The sequence below is a fragment of the Mixophyes fleayi genome, chromosome 5 (genome assembly GCF_038048845.1).
Source record: "Mixophyes fleayi isolate aMixFle1 chromosome 5, aMixFle1.hap1, whole genome shotgun sequence".
In the NCBI taxonomy this organism is placed as follows: Eukaryota; Metazoa; Chordata; class Amphibia; order Anura; family Limnodynastidae; genus Mixophyes; species Mixophyes fleayi.
In genome coordinates this window covers 10,334,099-10,354,817 of record NC_134406.1, presented here as the reverse complement: position 1 = coordinate 10,354,817, position 20,719 = coordinate 10,334,099, and positions in this window count along the sequence as shown.

Here is a 20,719-nt window from a genome sequence, read left to right as displayed (position 1 = left end):
TTCTGACAGGCTTATCTGCGCCAGTTGCATTTGAAAAAGCCATTTCTGTACTTGGCCTACACTTGCATGGGCCTTGCCTCCCACGATCCACCTCTATAAACATAAGGAATCATATATGCAAGATGTGACTAGCTCTGTGTACAAACACAAGCAGAAATCTCTTTTGTGTGAAATTCGTAATTTACTCTACATAAATTAACTTGTGCCTATCTCTACAGAAGACCCAAAATATTGATCACTGGCAGTAGTACTATAAGTCTTCATTAGCTGGGAATTTTCCTAGGACAAATGCATAAACATTAGACACAAAATTTTATATTTTCCAAGGACTGTTTTTTTTTTTTATAGAGTATGACTTAGAAGAAACATATTAAAAAAATGCTGCTATAATAGGCATAAATATTAATGTCAATTCTGGTTCAGAATCTCCAAAACATGAATTTGAATGCTGGGATATTGGACATGTCCCAGAATATATAATAAGAATCTACACTTTGGAGTTAATTAATAAGAATTAAATCACAATCTGTTTTGTTCATCCTTAAGCTTTGTTCAAATATTGTTCTTCATATTCAACTGTTCTTTTATATATTTCGTCACTTTCAGTTTTATTGGTGTCTATAGGTGATAATTACTTTCACTTTGCAGTAGCTAGCAGCACGTCAGCTTTCATGATTATTGGTAAGTGAAATTTTGAGATTAAAGTTCTTTGTGTAAAATAAAACAGTGTTTATTCTAGATATAACAGTGATAGTAAAAGTGATTAAAATATGCAGCTACAATTATATGCAGTATGTTACGATTCAGGCAGAGATACGAGGCAGTGTTGAGAAGTAAAAGTTTATTACAGCAACATTCCAGGTAAATTTCAATACCAGGTGCAGCAACTTCAGGTAGAAGATTTCTGTGACCTTGAGTATATGCCGATATGATGGTAATGTTCAGTGAACAAACTTAGGCAATACAGATTGAAGCAGCAGACTTGCACCACAAAAGATTTGTCAGGTACTAAGTGTTATAAATACGGAATAGTATGATATACACACAAATGTCGATTCAAGGTATACAGGAAGCAGGTATGCAGATAGTTTAAGGAATGGAATGGAGAGATGGAATGAAGAGCTCAGCAGATGCTTCTGAGATAAGCACAAAGCTCGTCAGTGCTAGATGTGAGAAGCCCCAAAGAGACTCTGTGCTACCTGTAAGCAGCATGCTGTAGGGGATGGAAGTTGGCGAGATGATGAAGTCTGTAAAACGTTCCAATGAGTTCACAGCCATCACAGGTCAGCAGTGTACCATATGTAGTACCAGTGGATCAGGAACCAGAGAGCAGGCAAATACAATGCCAAAGATCAGGAACCAGAGTGCAGCTGAATACAATGCCAGAGATCAGGAACCAGAGTGGAACCGAATACAATGCCAGGGATCAGGAACCCTGGAATCCCCAGGATTCCCCAGAATATAATGGCAGGGGCTGGACATGCAAGAGATAATCCAGAAGTAGAATATCAACAGGAGATAAGATAAGTGCAGGATATGCACAGGTCAGAATCACACAGGATAGAGATATAGGAACCTGGAAGCTAGCATGTAACACTATCACTAGTGAAGGTATGCAGGCAAGAGAGTTCTTAAATAATGCAGCTCACCAATCCACTATGCAGAGGAAAACACATGTGTACTGTAGCTTAGGACTAACTGAAATCAAGGATGCAGACAAGAGTTCTTCAGAAAGAGACACATCTGCACAGGAATTCAGACTTCATTAAAAAAAAAGATGCAGGGAACAACCAGCTGATACTTAACACAGTACTTTTCATTTAGGATAAATAAACCAAAAAAAAGAATTACTCAGTAGACAATTTTGGAAGCCTTGGAAATACAGTTTACAATGAGCAAATTATTGTCATGTCTACCTGGGGTCTGTACAGGAAGGGGCATTATTAGGGGCATGAGAAGAACTACTAGGACATGGTCATGGGCTGGTTTATGTAGTGTCAGGCCCTTAGAGAAAGGTAGTTAGGAACATTTTAAACAGCCCAAATTCTGAGTGATGAATAGTTCTTCAAAGTGACAACATTATCAGATGTTACCAAGTTAAAAATTCTGGTGGGGCCGAAATTTACCGAAAATAAAAGTACAACTATGAAGTGGTGTAGCAACAAGGATGGCAGTGGTAGCAACCACTTCAAGACACAGAAGATCCCCAAACTTACACACAGGATCAGAACTGCTTGTTTTTCCTCATCATTGTGATTGTATCATTGCAGCCTGTTTTGCAATTAAAGGATGTTTTCTAAATGACAAGTGCTGTGCTATAACATAATTGCACAACACACTTGTAAAATTTCAGAATTTCAAAGTTTCCAATACATACTAAAAATGTTGCGCTGGCGATTCCATATGTCCAGGGGCAGATTTTACATGAGAGTCAAGGGGGTAAATTTATCAAGCTGCAGGTTTGAAAAAGTGGAGACGGTGCCTATAGCAACCAATTAAATTCTAAGAATAAAGACCTTACACAAATATTTTGGACTCCAAAAGATTGTGAGTTACTATAAATAGGATATAAAGTAAAAAATGGGCAAATGCTGCTATGTACCAAGGGGTAAATGAATCAATCGGCGGTGGCTTAACTACATACCTTTAATAAAATTGTCCTTTTAAACAATGACGGAAACCATTGAGAATTGTCAGTTTAAAGTAATTGATACATTTACCACCAAGTGTGTACAGAACAGAAGTCAAGACGAAGATTAGAATAGTCAGAGGTCACTGGTAAGTCACAGTTCATGTCACAAATCCAAATAACAGATGAAATTTGTACCCTACAATATCTCAGGAAGAATGACAGCCAGAAAGGCTGCAAGCTTCTTTATAAGGCAATAGACATATTTTCAAATCATTCTTTTTTACATCTCACCTTTTACAGTGATTGGTCTGATTCTTCATGAGATGTAAAAAAAAAAATGATTAAGCAAAGCTGGATGGATTCAAGCTTTGATTTTCAAATCACAAACTGGAAAACACTGAAAAAATAAAAATAAATATTTCAGAACTAGCAAAATGAATTCACTAATGTCTAGTCTTAAGCTACCTGCATGTTAGGGTAAAGGTATCTAAGGATGATGTTGGTTCCCTCCTGGGCATAAAGTCCATCTGGTCCTTATGAACAATTAGGAAAATCACCTTGCAGAGTCGAAGGGGCAAATGTTTTGCCAGGATTATAGGGTCGTCGCCATTTAGATTGGAAGTAAGATAATATGAGCCATGTGATGTGTGTTGCTTTGTTATTCGCCTACTCCAGGATGGAAAAAAAAAAAAAATTGCAAGTGGGACAAGGGAACCCAAATTTTACTTATGCCACTCCTGGGGCAACTCATAAGAGCCAAGGTCTTTACCATCTCAAAGGACATTATTGCCTCCTGCACCTCAAATCAGCATCACGTCATAACCTCCCTGTACAACTAGGAAACACTTGTCAAATTCAGTGTGTAAACAACGTCTAATGAATGCAGGTTTCTAAAAAGTGTTGCAACTCATTTGCAACTTAGCTAGTAGTGTGGGCATTAAAGCCATCTGTATATATGACATATGTGTCAAAGGGCACAAGTCTCTGGACAGTAAGGCCAGCATCTTCTCCTTCATCCAGCCTTCCGTGTCTTCTCCAAGTGGTAGGAGAAAGTAATGAATCTTTGTTGCTTAATGAATTTACAGTAAGCAGACATCGCATGCCCTGTAATCTGTCAATAACCTTTCCACTTCTTGCATATGGCCATCTAATTGAGACCATGCACGTTTTATCAGAGAGAAATAGGCACCGATTAAAAATGCCTTTAATGTTTGCCAATCACGTGAGACGTAATTTTAAGTGATGAAGAGGGTGCATTTGTAGGGGAATTTCTTGCTGTATAGAGGGGGACGTGGCCATTTCCACTCTACAAAAAAACTTGAACTTTGCACTAGCTAAGACTTGGTAGTCTTCTGACGGAGATGCATATTGTGCTTTGATGATAGAGAATGGCATTTCTAAGTATTCTCTGAGCAATGTAACAAAAAGCTTTGCAGAGGCAAAAGTGGAACTTTTATTTAAAACAGTCCCATTGTTTCCTTACCTTCGGGATTAATTTAATTCATACATGAGGCTAAATGAGCACTATTTCAGGAGAAAAACAGAAACCTTTGCTTTATTGAAGGGAGTGGTTCTAAAGTGGTAAGAAGTTGGATCTCTTGAGATTGTTTTGCCTCTCCACACACTTAGGAATGGTTTTAGATTATAGAGGGATATCCTGAGTCGATGTGCAACTCAAACTGCTGTGCCCTGCTTTACGCGCTTTGTAGATTAGGCTCAGTTGTTTTTTAGCTTTGTATGGTGAGTGTAAGATAAATATATAGGCATATGACTATCTGAGCTCTGTATAACAAGAACAATGCTCAACTCACTCATATAGATTCAGCATGCAATTTACTAACAAACAGGATAGGCTCTGGGGTCACCATGATCAAAGTCCAGTCACCGGCTCACCTCCTCCAGGGTAACAGAAAAATGGGTGGATTCAGGATTTCACTGGGTACAGTATACAGTGTGGAATACACTGATTATGAAGCCTTTACTGTCTAGAAAGCTATAGGATCTGCACAGAACATGGCAGAACTCATCTTTCACATCAGATGACATCCTTTTTTAATTGTAAATTCTCTGAAATTTTGTACAATCTGGTGTAGTTAGAAAAAGAGACAGGTGAAGGGGGAAAATATATTTCAGTGCCGGACAGACAGCAAAATCCTGGGAGCCGTTAAGTGCGTAAAGTCGCTATTCAATAACGATTGTCCACTTCCAGTGATGTGGTTCCAAAGCACAGTGTGATTTAATAGCAAAAAGTAGCAGAGTAACAATCCAAATAAAAAAAGTACAGCCGTTACTTAGCAGGTGCCCTGGATCCAGTTTACAGTCATTTAGTCCTGAAGTCTGTGGTCAGAGAGACTGAATACTGGTCCCAGAACCCCTGCTTATATACAGTCAGTGATACAGTGAAAACTACACAGATGATTTACCATGTTTCCATAGGTTCAGGATTCAGGAAGGTCCAGTGTAATGCAGGTCATTGGCCAGTTCAAATGATGCCATCCAAGGGTGGGGGTCAGCTCTCCAGAAGATGCATACTAATCTTCCCGCCAAGAACTAGTTCAAACTGGTCTATTAGCATTACTCACACAAAACCATACATGATCATTTATTCCCTATCATCTATAACTAGCATACGCACGGTGCGAACCTTTCGGTGATTGAACCGGATGTCTGCGGATAAATAGGGGATTAGAATGATACCAGACATGACACATTTCCTGTAACCTTAACCTTAGATCTCACTAACGTGTACATAAACATTATAATATTTAACCATAGCCTTTGCTACATTTCATTACAAATAACTATGTGCTGCAACTGATTTTAGTATGAGCTAATTACATGTGTATGTGTTCATGTAAATGCGTGTATAAGTGTTTGCACGTGTTGTGGTTAGTCACGCTCCTCCACGCCGTAGCAAACTAGTCTCATAACTTCAGACATAGACAATAGGATTGTTAGATATTAATTTGCGATGACCATATCCAATTATCTGACTTCAACAGAGCCTTGGAGGTCTTCCTCTATCAGAGGTACCTTTTATCATGGCTGTAGAAACCTGAGTTACAATTTCTCGGTGCAGCAGCTACTACAGAACTTTGCCACTTACCCCCTGTTTCCTTTTACCAGGGTCACAACAGCTTTATCACCTTTGCAGAGTCAGCGGGAGAAGGTCAGTGGTTAGTGGGTTCCTCTCTGTCCTTACAGGCAGCCAACTCATTGATACCCAATGATTATTGTCAGTCACACAGGTCTACGAGCCGTTAACCTACCAAAAAAGGGGAAATAATGAAGATGACATCAATGGAAAATGAATAAACCATTCCAGACTATCTGTGGTTTCCCTGGAGTTCTTTGCACTGCCAGACTTTTCCATCATTGTAGGGAGACTGGGAGATCGGTACAGGAACTAGTAGTGCGACAATGCACAGGATTTAGCAATGTTTGCACCAGGGTCAGGATTTCCTGCATCCTAGATTCGCTCATTTCACCGTCTTCGCTAAGCCCCCTGCTTTTCAATTATTAACCGCACAAAACAAATTAGAATTATGGTTTAGAATAACAAATGTGGATTTTTGTCTTTCTCTTTGTGGTTTTTGTTCCAGACCAATTCATATTTGAGCTATATTAATTATTTCCACATGCTTCATCTTACAAAAATGTATGTACTGTTTCATTTAGTTCTCTGCATGAATAATTATTGTCACTATTAGAGAATAGAAATGAACAAATAAAAACAATTGCAAAATGAAATTTTTCTTAAATTATTGTTATTTAAATACTACCCTTATAGTCACGAGAATATGTATTTAAATATGAAGCTGTCTTTTTTATATATCAGTGAGTAGCACTGAAAAGTGTAATTATAATATCTTGTTTATAACACAGTTATATTCTTCAATTTGTGCATTCAAATATTAAATAGAAAATGTTGGCATAGTCTTATTTAAGATGCACATCACCCTGATGTTTTCAGTCTCTATAAATCCTAAATGTGTTTTGTATATGCATTGACTTTTGTGGTTGGCTCATGACTGAACATCTACAGCACTTCTGCCTTACAGCACTGGGGTCATGAGTTCAATTCCCAACAATGGCCTTATCTGAGAGGAGTTTGTATCTTCTCCTAGTGTTTGCATGGGTTTCCATCAGGTGCTTCGGTTTCCTCCCACACACCAAAAACATACTGGTAGGTTTAATCGGCTGCTAACAAATTTACTCTACTCTGTGTGTCTGTCTGTGTGTGTGTGTTAGGGAATTTAGACTGTAAGCCCCAATGGGGCAGGGACTGATGTGATTGAGCTCTCTGTACAGCGCTGCGGAATTAGTGGCGCTATATAAATAAATGGTGATGATGATGAATTGTAAAGAACCATATAATGGATCCATTCAACCTCTAGCAATTGAGGCTATACCCTTAGTTACTCAGTCACTGCTCTTGAGGAGTCTACGTTCCTAGCATATGGTGAGGCACCTTACACAAACTATATGTAGCCCCCCTTTCTACAAATCATGACTGTAAATAAGTCATTGTAAGAGCAAAATTACCTTTAATTGTTTGAGAAAACAATTGAAAAGCTAAATGATTTATAAAATGCACATTATTTACATAATTCTTAAAGGGGGTTTCCACTTATAATAAACCTTGTGAAAAATTCTTCCTTCCCAATAACACCAATTTGGTGGGGGTACCTCCCCTTAAATTGTAGTAAGGCATGTGATATTGTATCACACAATAAATAAATTCTGCAACTGATTTGCAGTTTTGACTCAAAGGTAGTGGAATGGATAAAAGTTTGTGCACAAAAATAGATAGTTTTATAGTCAACAACCTTGTTTAATGTATCTATCTGTGATATTACTTGTAGTCTACAAGGAAAGGAAAGTCTTTTTTTTTTTGCAGGTGATACAAATATTTGTAACAAGGTTGATAGCCCAGAAGGGGTTAATCACATGTGTAGTGACTGAAGATAGAGGGATGGTTTCAAGTGCAGATTCTTAAATTAAAATACATCAACATATAAAATGATACACGTGGGACAACAGAACCAGAAAAAAGAATAGAGAATGACTGTTTGTAACAACAGAAGAAAAGCATTTCAGTGTTATAGTTTTAGATGACCTGAAGGTAAGTAAAAAGTGTAGGGAATGAGTGGGAAAATCCAAGAGAATACTTGGTTGTATAGGAACAGGTATTAATAGCCAGAATAGAGAGGTTATATTACCAATGGTAGAAGTGCGTTGCTATATGGTGGATTGCCATACCACCACTTCTAATACTGCCTTCATTGTAGCAATATCAAATTTAATTTACTTACATTTTCCATAATGTCATTTCTAAATTTCCAAGAGGTAAATTTGTACAGCTTAGAAGTGATATGATCAAAAGTATTAATAGAATTCAGGAAGCATTTTTATAAATAAGATTGGATGGAAGAAGGCTGGCAAGTGACATCAGGAAGAACATTTCTAAAGAAAGAGCGATGGATCCATGAAATAGTCTCCAGGCAGTGGTAGAGAAGACTCATTAAAACAATTCAATAATGCATAGTACAAACATTTTGCTACTGTTAACATTTAAGTATAAAACATTGAGAACACAAACACACACACACACACACACACACACACACACACACACGGAAAGACTACACTGATGTTTCTGCCATTAAATTTCTGTTTCTTTGTTATGAGCCACCAAGAACTCCTGCATCCGTATAAAAACACGAGGCTGTAGGCAGAATACTTCCATAAAGGTCATAGACAGATAGATTAGATAAATGATATGGATAGCTACTGATAGCCCGTCACTTTGGCATTGCCAAATGTTGTTTTTCAAGAACATTTGCTGCATGTCACAGAGCCAAAGTGTGACGTTTCTTGTGTATCAGTTTATAAATATTATATTTGTTTTACACTATTTACATTCCATCAACATAAAGTTAGACAGCTGTCCTGGCCTACGATCAGCCCAAAACTTAATCCTATAAAAAAAAAACAACTGGAACTAAATGAGGAAAAAATTAACCATTATTTATTATCACAATATGTACAGAGTTTGATTAACTCCATGGCAGCCAGCAGGGCCTGATTAAGGGTTTAAGCCACCCCAGGCTAATATGCCCTTAGCGCCCCCTTGAACTTAATTTCGGGCTAATACGTGGTAGATAATAACAATCTTGTCCTTAATTTAAAATCCGGGCTTTTATAAAAGGATCATAGCAGAATGGAAGCATAAACAAGCGCTATTGAAGGTGAAGATGTGAAGATGAAGGGGACGGGGGCTGTAACATCTGCGCTAGTCGCCAGAGCTGTAACTTAGAATTCTAGTGCCTGGGGGGAGAAAGACAAATGCCGCCCCCCTAGCCCTCAATTTTAACCAAATGTACCTAAAATATTCCTAAATTGCGCCCCCCTTAAGCGCTGCGCCCTGGGCGGTTCACCCCTGTCGCACAGCCATAGTTACAGCCCTGCTTGTCTCCTTCCTTGTCTCTCCTGGTCACTCATTCTCAAGAGCCCAAAAGTGACTCATTGTCTTTGGCCATTACCATTGAAATATGTCAAGATTGCATCAAGATTAAAACCTTACTACATTCTTCTTTCCTGTTTTCATTTTTCTTTGGAGAGAAACTATTGTCTTATATTAAACTGTGGTTGAGTTTATATTTCCTTCAATCACAATGTTGAACCCCCCATCCGCTCACCACCCTAAGAAACCCTCTTGCCCTAGACTGAAGCCTAGTCAACCTATTGGATAATGAGGTCCTGGCAGCCAGATGCCTAGCTTTTAATAAAAAAGTTGTCAACTCTTGCATAATCCCCCTTTAAATAGTCCCTGCCCGGTGGTGGGCTGAGCTGACATACTTTTCCACCATGTGTGAGAATACAGGAAGGAAAGTGCAAAGATTCACATTGCCCAAGCAGTTGGTGGGTAACAAAAGCAGCATTAGCCAGATAAAATTTTCGACTGGTCCAGAAAGGTAATACTGCACCCACACAGTCCTAGCAAGAGTAGATTTAGTTCGCCAGTGCAGAGTTCAATCTTATCACCATAAGACACAATAGACTGGCACTTCAGTACAGATAAAGCATTGTTTGATAAACAATAGACCCCAACCAAAGGCCTACATGGGTGGTAGGTAGGTCGCTAAAGTTGGAAGAGGGAGTGTGTCTAGAAATGGGCTACACCTCTAAACCAATAGTAGGTATAGAAATTATGGATGACCTATGTACATTTATGTTTATAGAAAACATACTTATATCAATACAGCTTCTGTAATTAAAACGTGTACTAGCAAATTAGCAAAATTACCAGCACGGTGGCTTAGTGGTTAGCACTTCTGCCTCACAGCACTGGGGTCATGAGTTCCATTCCCGACCATGGCCTTATCTGTGTGGAGTTTGTATGTTCTCCCCGTGTTTTGCGGGGGTTTCCTCCGGGTGCTCCGGTTTCCTCCCACAATCCAAAAACATACTGGTAGGTTAATTGGCCATTGTCAAAAATTGACCCTAGTCTGTGTGTGTGTGTGTGTGTGTGTTAGGGAATTTAGACTGTAAGCTCCAATGGGGCAGGGACTGATGTGGGTAAGTTCTCTGTACAGCGCTGCGGAATTAGTAGCTCTATATAAATAAATGATGATGATAAAATCCAATATTAGTATCACATATTTTCTTACTTTACCTTTACAGTATTTCCCTTGCTAAACCTATATCTGCAAAAAAATCAAATTATTATCTTTATACATTATTTCCCTGTTGACTTATCCGTAGGACATCATAGAGCTGGGATGTCTATTCATTATAACCCATGACCCAAATTATGTCTGTAAATCGGCTTTATGACCCGTGGTTTGTCTTTCAAGGAATAATGTACTTTCATTTAAATTACTATTTATAAATTAAGTATATCATTGATTATCTATTTGACGGACATATGATAGATTATTAGTTATTAGTTTATAGAACACTATCCCTTTGCACAGTGATGATCTCTGTATGGCTGATACCCCATTCATACTGCACCAAAATCCCGGGTTTTTGCCGGGGCGAGCTCAAACGACCCGGGTCATGGTGCAGTATGAATGGTACAAGTCTTCAACCCGGGATTTATCGAGGGGTAATTCCCGGGTTGGACCCGGGTTGCCTGCACTATGAATGGTGCAACCCGGGTTTTTTAACCCGGGTTGCACAGAAAACAAGCTGATTGGCTGTCTGCCTGTCTCTGGACGATGATGTCATCGGTGGGAGCCCGTGGAAGAAAAAAAAAACAGTTACCTTTCAATGATATCACCATTTTTCAGCCAATGAAAACTGCTCTGGTGATGACTCCCACAAATTGCCAGGGCACAGACATGTGCAGTATGAATGGGGTCAACCCGGGAAATTCCTGGGTCCGAGGTACAGTATGAATGGTGTTTCTGAGCTGGATGCTCCGAGCCCCGGCAAAAACCCGGCTCGAAAAACCCGGGATATTGCCGGGGCGGCAGTATGAAAGCGGTATTAGTGACTTGTGTGTTAGGTTCCGGGTCATTGGTTACGAATCCCAGCTATACAGAATGATGTAATTCTTTTGGTTGTTGCTGTTAAGTGTTCTTTAAAAAAATGTTGACAAGTTATTGCTTTAACTTGCTTTTCAGCACCTGTTCCTCAAACTCAGAGGCAATGAAATTACATTTTGCTTGAAATAGGTGGTGTGAAAGGATTTCAGTACAGGGGAAAAAAAAATACAGATATCTATATTGACGTTAATGTAAAATTCACAGCAGGTGAGAGCATCACGTTGAATATGGAAAAGTGACATTCAGCATTCAGAAAGCAAAAATCGACAGCACTGTGGGATATTGTGACTTTCGTCCGCACAGCCAGATATGATCACAATGTAGTAAACGCACATAAAAAATATAAAATGATTTTATTTTATTTTTCTGCTTGTTCTGCTATGCCACATGAAGCAACAACCTTCATCTTTACTTCTAAAGTAAGTCATTTAACAATATACAAGTTACATATGTTTTTCTTAGGCGTAATATTTGATCTGTAATATTCAATGTATCTACGGCATGTCCTTTAACTGTTGTATATGAGTATTGCATGCGGATTTCTGTTGTATAATAGTATTATAATATTTTTTAGTATTTTATGGAAAAAAGTTTTTGAAATAATTTACTCCCCTTGTAGAATAATTGAACATAAATTGGCCAATCAGCATTGATCTACAAATGTCACAACTGTATAGTCTTAGTCTTACAGCCCCTCTGGTGTTCATTCTTCTTGGATTACTCTAGTGGAACAATTCTGTGAATGTTACCTTTTGTGATTATGCCTTAGGACATGAGCGTTGACTTATCAGTGGCCTCAGTTTTTTCTAGCCCCCAACCACACTTCTGTGCACACTTGGTACATAGCTACGTTGCCTGGGTGGGCTTTGTTTTACATCCCACTTGAGCCCAATTGGTTTTTGTATTTTTTTTTCCAATGTACAGATATATCTATATCTTCATCCCACTTTTTATTTTATTCAGTAATGAAATAAATCCAAAAGCCAATGCTTTTGTACTTCCCATTACCCATAGAGGCTTGCAAATACCCAAACAACGCATTGTTTGCTGAATCAACCAGTGTTATTCTACAATGCACTGACTGCAACCAAAAATCACCCCCCCACACACACACACACACTTGTCACTGGTGCTATTTGTGATCTAAGTGTATAAGTACCCAGACAATACATTGTTATCTCAATTGGTGTTTTTTTCAACAATGCATTGATTGGCTCAAAAGACCTAATTTTTTTGACAAGAGAGGCCATAAGCCAAATGCACTTAAACTCATGAGTTTGTGTGAGTGTCATACAAGCACTCATTTGGGGTTACGTCTCCTGCACTCACAGCTAATGAGATCCACAAAGAGGGTCTTAGGCTTCCCCCTATATTTGCTCCCAGTGGATGCAGTGTCTCTTTGCTTGCCGCTCCGAATACCCCCCTCCCACCCTGCTAATGTAACTGTTTTGATTAAATTACTGCCTGTGTTAACCAATTTTCTTTTTCACAAACGTGATACAATAGGCAGGAGAGCATTGGAGTCAGCGACTAATTCATACGGTGTTACCACTGATTGGTCATAGGTCATTGCCTCTTTCAAAGTAGGATCCTTTGACCTGCTTTGTGAGGGCACATCATTGCGAGTCCAGAATGGGTGTAGTCACTCTGACGCCAGATTTAGCACCAGCCAGTCATAAAGGATTATATCCTGGGACCAGTGGTGTAATGGCAATTTAACTTTCCATTGGTTTTGCTATTAGTTCTTAGTTGAGTCACATTGCTCTCTCTCTCTGCCACCATTTTTGTTTAAAAAGAGAAAACTGTAAGCCTTTTGCCAAATTTGAATTGGTGTCCATGTGGTTATTTATTCACAGCTATAGTACGTTTGAACATAAAAAGGAGGTTTGGGTGCAATAATGGAAGATATCTATATTAAGCAGTTTAATGGCCTTTTCACTATCCGTATTCATGCCATTTAATTGATATCCTTATTGTATCGGGAAGCCACAACATTAACTTTATTGTATTGACTATCAATTACTTTACAGAAAATAGTGACTTGTGTAATGGAAAGTACCTCTAAGAACAAAACTTTCTTTATTTAATCACACCTGTGTGTGAATATATCACAATAGAATTTGATTTATCACAACAGAAATATAAGGTATTGGTTCATATAATGATCAAAACATTTAAGATCGCAACCAAGCGTTAAGTGTCTATAATTTTTACGAGTCCCAATGCTTTAAACTTTCTTGAAATCAGCTAAAACTATGTGTACTATCCCTGCTGCTTAGGCAGATAAATGCAGCAAGAAGATTAGTTTTCAAACCAAACTTAAATAACTCTTTATTGGCTGGTTCAGAACAACATTATGTCTTATTAGTAAACACAATGGAAAATAAATATAATTTGTTTCTAATTTGTGGACAAAATGTCAGGTCATCAGGTCATAGCAGTAGTGTAAACAAAATACATCTGAAATTGTAATTACATTTCATTGGCTATTTCCAGGAGTTTGAAGTATTCAAATTTTAGGGATGATTAAAATGAAAATATACTCTTGTCCCATGCTGAATTTTGGTCAGATGAGTGTTGAAATTTGCCACCAAGCTATAAGCTTAAATCTGGTATGAACTAAAAAAGGCAAAAATGCTCAGACAACCACACATTAGTAATTTATACAAAAAAGAAGCAGTGGTTGTGCAAGTGGCAATGAAGAAAAGTCGTGTAGATGTATCCTCAGCCAACTTATTTAGCATGAAAATAAATGCAAACATTTCTCATTTGGGTGCAATGCAAAGCAATGACATAGTTTGTCTGTTTTACCCAGTTTGTTTATTAGTTTACTGTGTTTGTCCCCAATTCTAAAGCGCTACAAAATATGTTGGCACTATATAAATAAATGATGATGGTGATGATGATGATAGTTTCACAAAATGAAATGACATTATACAAGCTACTTAAAGTAACTGCTTGAGAAGTTGTGTCAAGTGATTATCTGAAAAGGACAATTCTCCTCAACCCACAACAACAACAAAATTATACTGCAAAGAAAATTTTAAATATTGTAATTCCAGATAATGACATAGCTGATAGTTCTCAATTTCTTACAACCTTACAAACAAGAAATTTCTAATTCAAGGAATAAAGGTGCGTAATTTGTTCAGAAAGACATGGATAATATTGCTTGTGCAAAACTGGTCAGTCAAGATCTGCAGGGAACAAAAGTCTGTGTTTTGACTGAACAAAAAATATACTTCTTTGGGAGAAACATGCAAGACCTGACAAATTCAGCTGAAAAATTAAAATAAACACATTAATTAACATCTAGCGATGTTGTTCTTGCTGATGATGATAAGGGTGATAATGTCTAAAGCCACAGTGAACAGCCAAGCAATGATGATGATAAGGATGGCTAATGATTCTAGGGGGTAAATGTATCAAGCTGCGAGTTTCCAGCGGGTTTGAAAAGTGGAGATGTTGCCTGTAGCAACCAATCAGATTCTAGCTATCATTTATTTAGTACATTCAACAAACTGATAGCTAGAATCTGATTGGTTGCCGTACGCAACATCTCCACTTTTCAAACCCGCTGGAAACTCGCAGCTTGATACATTTACCCCATATGACTGAAACTACATCATTCCAGTCATTTTAGAAATCAATGGTTTAAAGAGAACTAACCTGGCAAGTTGCCATTGTTTTTCAAATAAAGATTTACCCACATTACACAATAATATTGCTGTAATCATAGAGCTCTCACTCTCAAACTTAGTCTGTACTCAGGGCCGGATTAAGGGAATGGAGGCCCCTGGGCTAAGGGCCCCCCCCATGATCCGAGCTGCCCGTGCCCCCCCCCCTGTGATCCGAGCTGCCCCCCTCTTCCCCGGCACTTACCTCCTTCTCTGGTGCGCTGTACGCTCTTTACTGAGGAGATCTCGTGAGACTGAGACTCACGAGATCTCCTCAGTAAGGAGACTACAGCCCATCGGAGAAGGATCGCAGTGAAAGTGCTCAGCAGCCCCCGACCGATCAATACTGCTGCTGAGCACTTTCAAGGGCCCCCTGGATGCCATAGGCCCCTGGGCTGTAGCCCAGTTAGCCCTATGGTTAATCCGGCCCTGTCTGTACTCAGGTTCTTGCCACAAAGTACATAGCTAGGGTTAATAAATATATTTTACTGTTCACTGGGTGATTTAACTGGTGATTTCTTTTAACTGATTTAAAATAAAGTCAAGCATTGCTATGTCACCTTACACTTACTCGGTTTGGAACAGAAATCTCATAGCACTAACAAACTCATTGCTTGTGTAAATATGCAAAATGGGGCACTGTTTGTACTCCAGACAACTAAAGGTTCAAGCAAATAATTGTTACCCTGCTTTGGGGAAAATACCACACATCCCATGTTTTGCTCATGTTCGGGCCTCTTTGTATAGAGATCCCTGCATACTCACCAAGACAGTGATTTCATGTTAGCAGTGTTAAGGAAGATCTGTGCCCGTTTTAGCAACATATTGCACAACAATTACCAGTTACCAGGTTACAAAGACATCAGTCTGAAAATCAACTAATATGCCATTGTCCAAAAAGATTGAATTATACTGAGGCTTTGGTTGTGAGGCTGCAAGAGTAAAGAAAATCCATCAAACACTATGTTACGTTACAGTCAAAGTTTTTGCAAAATATATTTTACACCCATGGCAATGGCAGCTAAAGGATATTTGTAAATTGCTCAACTAAATTGATGAGACAACCAAGTTTGTTAGCAGTTGCGATTGTGGCATCAGCAACATTTTACAACCATTAAGCTGTATGAAACATGATAATGAGATTGTTCAACACATATAGCCGCTGTTCTCTCCATACCAATGATGATGCATGGTGAACGGGTTGAGTACATTTTTCCCATTGAGATTATTCTGACACTGACTATAGCCTCATAGTCTCTGTAAATATTTATGTTCTTATAGTCAGTGTCGGAATATTCTCACTCGGAATGGTGACTACCACCGTTGTGAAAGCAATGATGACAAAGATGGTGCTAGTCAGAATAATATTGATGATGGGAGTCAAGGAGTGGTCATTAATAAGAATGGAAAACAAAGTAAGAAAACGGAATTGTGCGTGGTGAAGGAGTAGCAGACATAGAACATAGAATGCTGTTATGTAGTAACAATGAGCAGCGTGCAAAATTGAACAAGCAGGTGACTCAATCAAAGCCTTGCTGGATCCCTGATATAAGCATCAAATTGGGACTTTTTTTGCTATATCAGAAAGGGAGTCTGTGCTTCTTCATTGCCAAGAAATGCTTATACAATCAGTCTTTTCCTACAGGAAGAAAAGGAAATGTGTCAGAGACAAACTGCATCAGTGTGCTCACAACAATCTCATAGTAATGAACATGCTATCGAAGCTCACCAAATTGTCACAACATATTGATGAAAGTAAATCCCTAGCAATTCCGTCATGCGCAGAGGCTCCCTGCACTGGCCTGGTGAGCGATAAAAGAGCCCTATATATATATACACACACACACACACACACACACACACATACACACACACATATATATATATATATATATATATATATATATATATATATATATATATATATAACCTTTCATTCCTGTATTGTTTTTTTGAGAGGCATGTTGGTGTCAGCCACTGAGGGGGAGTGCTGGTGCTGTATTGCCATTTGGAGGTTCCTGGGGTACCTCTTGGTAAGATAGCTCTCAATTTGAAACCACATATGTATGACACAATATAGGGATTCTTGCTGTTCAGAATGAGGACCACCCCATTAGCAGAATTGCCTTGGCAGGCCTGGTGGCTTATCATATATCTGCATATGTGTGATATGACATCTGCATTTTTAGAATAGCAGCTCTTTTACTGGTTCACAGCAGCTTGCTGGGGGATCTTTCTGCTTTTTTATATATATATAACTTTTCTATCGCTTCTACTATCTATGTAATTTACAGTAGGGATAGCATTATCACACACATGTAAAATTTGTATCTAGATATAAATAATATCTATCGCCCCTCTAAATACAACACTAAAAATATACCTGGTGAAAAATAAACGCTTAGTTTTTTTTGTTCAGTACATGCAAAATTAAATAGAACCTCTTTGAGTGATAATAGGGAGAGAAAAGTAATTTGAGTGTAGAGAGGTTTTCAGTGGAACATCTACAATTTCTTCCCACCTGACTCAAGAGAAAACACTTCCACCTTCACAGATGGAGATAAGGTAGCGCTCCTCCTACTCAGCGGAGACTGGAACAAGGCAAGCTGTTGTTTTGTAACATCAACAGTGAATAATATTGGTATGACAATAAGCCTCATGATTGGAACCAGGGCTTTTGTTTCTCAAGGAGACAGGATAATTATCTGGAATACTGGGAGATTTGAAAGAGAAGCTACTCAACAAATCTCAACAATAGTAAATTGAACTTAACAACATAGTACATGTTTTATATGCAAATTGGTACCTTTACTTTAAAAATATAATTTTGTAAATGATCTAAAAATGTGTGTTAAGTAGGCTTAAACAGAAGAAAATGAAGACACATACTTTTAAAGACCATCTGAGGCATTTTCTAATTCCTTTGTAAGTGATCATTGGAACAATGGATTGTTGGAACTCACAAACTGAGGCATTTCCCAGATATGTTTCTAAAGTCCTTGGGTCTGAGTTATTAAGAAAAGTAAGGCAAAAAAATGCTCCTGGACAAACCATGTTATAATGCAAGGGGTGCAAATTAGTTTATTATTTTGCACATAAGTTAAATACTGGCTGACTTTTCATGCTGTACACATATACTTGATAGCTTTATTCTTACACCGGAATTTAATGTTGGTCTAGGACATGCCCTACCCCAACTATAAATTTGACCCCACATTTTACATTAACCTCCCCCTCCAATGGAACATGGTTTTGCCCAAGTGCAAAGTTACTCCTTTTTTATGCTTTGCTCTCCTTAATGACTCAGGCCCCTTGTATACAATTAAGAGGGCAATGGAGGGTCCTCAGAATCCATCCGCAGTTGTCCATTATAGGAAAGAATCCATTGGCACAACTGCAAATGAAGAGTATTCAGTATATTGTGTACAGTTATTTTTTTAACTATAATTCATAATGAGAAAAATATATTGTGGTATGTCCACAAAACTTTTTACAATATAAATGAGTGGTAAGTGCAAACACTCGTGGTCAGTGAGGTTATGTTTTGAAAGAATCTGTTTCAGTGAACTAAAACTTTATGAAATAAACTGAATGCATAATTCAAAGTTGTTTTTATTTGCACAACATAATACTAAAATAGTGTAATACCAACAGGATATTAGAAAAGAATATAGTGGATACACTCACAGGACTTGTATCAGCACTTCAGGGTTATAGCATTCATTGTCTATAAGAGTCTACATTCACCTTCAGACACTTGCATGATATATTCTTATAAAAATGCATCCTCTAAGAGTAATTGTGTCTGTTCAATACTCACCACTTTGACGCGATTTGCAAAGCATCATTTCAGATTTTTGAAAATATTTAAATCCACTGCTTACATCTCATTGGCAGAATAAACACTTAAATCCCACAAATGAGAAGTGAAACTGTAAGAACATTCAATAAAATGAGAAATAACAAAGTTCAACTAATTAGTGAACACTCTTATAAGATGTAGGATATTAGAAGCATAGTTGACTACTCTCCCGGAATATCTGGGAGACTCACAAATTTTTGGGAGTTCTTCCAGACTCCCGAGAAAGCAGGCAAACCTCCCGGATCCAGCTATCTCCGTTGGTGAAGTGGCTGGGGCAGGGCTAAACGCCCCGCCCTTTGCTCGATTGGCCGAAATTGACAAGGGGTGGTGGATAACAATGCAATTCGCGTGACCATGCCCCCTCGACGGACCCCCTCCCGGGCAGCTTCTTTGAAAAGTCTGCAAGTCACCAACTTCCATGGCATTATAAAAGCACAAGATGGCAGATGGACAACGGATATTTTTTATAGGTCACAGTACTCAAAGGTGATCTCTTATAAGCTTTTTTTATAGTAGGTGAGTACATTATTTTATAAAATACCCAAGTATTATACTATTAAGCCTTCCATCTTGGGAACACTAAAGTCATATGACACTAATCTCCGAATATGAGTTATATTTTACAGGATACATGATACTAACCATATCTAAAACTGCATTAAATTGTGTAACCATAACCATTTTAAACCGAAATTCAGTCAAATCTATGTTCAAATGTAGTTACCCTTAAAATACCAAATAAAATAAATCTTAGCTTATTATATTTCTTTGCTGTAGACGCAGGTGAGAAGTGTAAGAACACTCACTGGACACATTTTCGTGCGTACTCAATATGCCGAAATTGTTCAGCGCTTGTTTGTGGCAAATAACAAGCAAAAAGTCTCATTTACAAAGCTGGAATTATGAGAGTTGTGGGACAGCTTATTATGTGTTCTGCAAGATTTGTTTTCTTTGTCTTTATTGTCCATAACTTTAGACGGAGAAACTGTTTTTACCTTTTTATTGGAAAGCAGAGTATAAAAGAAGAAATTGTATCAGAGAAAAAACGCATTTAATGTTTCATTCCATATACTTGGTTTGTTGGCTTAGCACTAGAAGGGCAAAGAAAACAGAAAAAAAGTTTAGTAAACTATTTAGTAAATTGAGGAGTTAAGAGGAGCACCGGCTACCTTGGTGGGTCAGGACACTTTAACTAAAAAGTATCCCCACATACAGGTGCTGATATAACAAACCAAAAACTTTGATTTGAGCAACTTTAAAAAGTGCTAGCCCAGTGAGTCGGCTGTTTTGGCAGGTGCTCGATGATGAGGCACAACTGTGGGAGAATATTAATAAATGAGTAGCACTGAAATTACCCTGGTGTATATAAAAGGATAATAATTAAAATCCCTTATTAAAAGAGCGAGCCAAAGTCAAAACATGAATATAAAAAATTACATATTAAAATAAAATCAATTGCAAAATTGAGTGCCACCAAAAAATCTTATTTAGGTCTAGAGAGTGGCTTCCAGTGGATTGCATTATTACATTTAGCTGTATAGTGTAATCATAAATGAAGCAACACATACAGACAAATCTTTTATTAGGAATAATAATTAGCAATATTAGTCCCTAAATATTTTGTAGAGATACGCTGAGTTTTTAATTCAGTCGGATAAAAGTGTGCAATACTGGCAGTAGTATAATGCTTTCTCCTAAGGAACACAATTATCAGAGTCGTCGGGAATAAGACCCATGGGGCCCTAGGTAACATATTATTTTTGGACCAATTGTACCCTCCATTTGTAAAAAAAATAAAAAATATAAAAAATAATTAGGGTGATATGGGAACTTCAGTGGTGACTAGGCCCTAGGTGGGAGCTTAGGTTGCCTAATGACTGATCCGGCTATAAATGTAGTCTCCTTATCAGTACAAACATTTTCACCACCACAGAGGGGGTCATCTTGACCTTCAAATCTATGTGTTTCTCCATCAAACCTGTTACACTTGGGC